The sequence below is a fragment of the Triticum dicoccoides genome, chromosome 6B (assembly GCF_002162155.2).
Source record: "Triticum dicoccoides isolate Atlit2015 ecotype Zavitan chromosome 6B, WEW_v2.0, whole genome shotgun sequence".
NCBI classification, from domain to species: domain Eukaryota; kingdom Viridiplantae; phylum Streptophyta; class Magnoliopsida; order Poales; family Poaceae; genus Triticum; species Triticum dicoccoides.
The window spans coordinates 69,124,524-69,127,946 of NC_041391.1; positions in this window are offsets into that span (position 1 = coordinate 69,124,524).

Consider the following 3,423-nt stretch of genomic DNA (forward strand, 5'->3'; position numbering starts at 1 on the left):
TTTGCATTTTCATCTGTGACACGTCACTTAAAGTTGCCTAGACACCTTTGTTCCATGCCCATGGCACGAGCTAACCAATATGATGTTCTGTTGTGTGGCTTTGCACCAAATAGGTCTACTTCCAAGTTCCCGCGTTATTAGTTTAGTGAATTGCCACCAAAATACTATATCAAATATTCATCAGATGGAGTTATATATTCGCAACATTGTAATTCTATAACTTTGGTTGACATTTCTATAATTTTCCATTAAACTGGACGAGCGCGGCAACGCGCGCGATCATGTTCTAGTTCTGTATCATAACTTAATCTGGTGTAACCATCTTGACCTTCTCTACAGACTTTTGATGCACACTATCTCTCCTTTTTGCAACCATTGCATATACATAATAGATTAACTTCTGAGCAGGGCCGGTCCTGAGATTTTGGGGTCCAGGGGCAAAACTATAATCCGGGGCCCTTCAGGGCCCTTATTATAAATATCTAACTAATAATCATCATATTTACATAAATTTGTATCGAAGAAAATAATTAAGTGCATCTAAAATAATTGTGCATATAACATAATGTGTCACATATTACCTTCAAAAATTTCTCCTTATGTGTTCCTTCTCCTTTGTGATTTGTTGTTGTAACTCTTTATACATTGTTTCATGCTTGCTCAGTCTAACTCTTAGTTCATTCGAAGAGTTCATGTTGGTAATATGGTCGACACTAGCTTCGTGCTCTTTCAGTCTCTCATTAATATGCCTCCAATCACAAAACCCATCATTCCCCATTGCACTCGTGCATTTATCAGAATTGAAAAAAACAAAACACTTTTTTTACGTGTTTTAAAAAAACTAATCATTTCCTATCACGCACCTCTCCATTGCTCATCTCTGTTGAGTAATGACTATACGAAAAATGTCTTCAATTTTCACCCAAAGGACATTCAGTATTTTCTTAAATATCCACATTAACCGGTTCCTTGTCAACACTAGTAGATTATGTCGTGATCATCCATGTTGACATCAACATTGCCTTCTGTACGAATATGACCATCATCTTCCTGATTGCCATTAGTTTGGCCACCCGCAAGAACTATCGCCAACTTGTCTGGATTTCTTGGAGTGCTTGTATCACTCTTATCTTCTATATCTAAATAAGGGCACCCCACTAGATGATTTTTTTGCCTTCTCATGAGGCCACGTCACTCAAATTGTTATAGCCGTTGATGCGGTATAGCTTAATAGTCAGGAGCCGTCTGATCAAAGATCACGAAATTACTAAGAGCTGCCACCGCTTAGTGGGACAGGGGAATAGGGAACATACCGATTCGTTCGTTCTTTCCAGCCGCCCGGAAAATCCTACTTGCCGCTCATTGCGGCAAGTAGTCGAGGCTTCGCAAAGGGCAGGTGCGAGGGAGCGACCGAGTGGGCTGGCCCGTTTAGCGTTACGGCGGACCCCGGTTTTGGAAACCTTCTATGATGTTTCCAGCCGGTTTTTTTTCCGGTTTTGGGAACCTTCTAGAAGGTTCATGAACCGGCTTTTTCTTTTTCAGTTTCTTTTTCGTTTTTCATTTTTCTATTTCTCTTCTTTTTCTTTTTTCTTTTTTTCTGTTTCCTTTTTTCTGTTTCTTTTTTATTTTCAAGTTTATTTTTTTTAAACGAATTTCAATTTTTTTTCCTGTTTTTCAGATTTTGTTCAAAAATTCAAAAATGTTCCCATTTCACAAAATTTGTTCTTAAATTCAAAAAATGTTCCTGCTTTCAATTTTTTGTTCCGAATTTTCAGCAAATGTTCCTGTTTTTTCAAAAATTGTTCAAATTATTTTTGTTCATTTTTTGAGAAATTTGAAAAATAATGGCATGGATTTGAAAAAATGCTTGTTTTCAAAAATTGTTCACAAATTTCAAAAAATGTTCTTATGTTTTAAATTTTTGTTCATGTATTAAAAAATGTTCTTGTTTTTCAAATTTTTCAAAAAATGTTCTTATTTTTTTAAATCATGTTCAGTTTACGCAGCTGAAAAATGTTCACCTATATAAAAAATGGTCGCACTTTCAAAAAATGTTCGAAGCACTAGAAAAAAGTTTCCGTTTCAACTGTTTGGTCATGTATATAAAAAATGTTCACCTTTTCAAAAATGTTCTCAGTTAAAAAAATTGTTCTGAATTTAAAAAGTTGTCCCCATTTTTTTAAAAAAATCACCAATTCCTGTTTCTTTTCAAAATCACCAATTCCTTTTCAAAACTCTTCTTTCTGTTTCTTTTCTTTTTTCTGTTTCTTTCTTTTTCCTTTTTCAATGTTTCTGTTTTACAAAATTTGTTCACAGATTCAAAAAATGTTCCCCATTTCAAAAAATTTGTTCCAGAATTGAAAAAAGTTCAAATAATGACATGGATTTCAAAAAATGTGCCTGTTTTCAAAAACAAAATTCACAAATTGCAAAAAATGTTCTTATTTTTCAAATTTTTGTTCACGTATAATAAAATTGTTCGCATTTCAAATTTGTTTGGGATTTTCAAAATTGTTCTCCATTTCGAAATTTGTTCTAAAAATTCAAAATTTGTTTGTTACTTTCAAAATTGTTCCCATTTCAAAAGTTTGTTCTAAAATTCTTAGTTCATGTTTTTAAAAATATTTATGTTTACAAAAAGTTTAGTTCACAATTCAAAATTTGTTCTCCTTTAAAAAATATTCATGTTTTTTCTAAAATTCAAATAAAGTGGGAATTCTAAAAATTGTTTCTCTTTTTCTAAGCATGTTCAAAAATTCAACAAATGTTCAGGTTTCCAAATTTGTTCACAAATTAAAATTTGTTCAGGAATTTCAGAAAATGTTCCTTTTTTCCAAATTCATTCAGAAATTCGGAAAATGTTCCTGTTTTTGAAAATGTTTCAGTTTTCAAAATTTTGTGTAAGCAACTCATGTTATTTTAAAATTTTATGTATATGTTGCATCTGAGCTGGATGTTGTTTCTAATAAATTTTCAAGATGCTTCTTGATCAGTAACCTTCCGTAGCTCAACCGGTTAGAGCGTGTGGTAAGTTGCATGCGATCCTGTGTTCGATCCCGTCGTATGGCGTCTTTCTTTTTCGTGCTCACTACCGATTTGTTTCGTTCATGGGCCGGCCCAAGAAGAGACCTCCCTATGCGAAACTGCAGCTGTTTGCCGCAGAGAGCGGCGTATAGGAGCTCCCCCGCTGGCTGCCTACCTCCGTCTCGATCTATTTTAGTTGGGCTGTGCAAGTACGCTTCAATTTCCGTGTGGCCCATGTGGCCTGCATATTGGTCCATCTACTATATATGTCAGAAAAGCCCACTTAGCGCCATTGTTTTCTACAAAGAAATATATGAGCTCCTGGTCTGGCGCCGCATCCTGTCGTCTCCCCAATTACTCCCCCGTTCCTACGGAAAAAAATTTCGTGCTCACTACCGA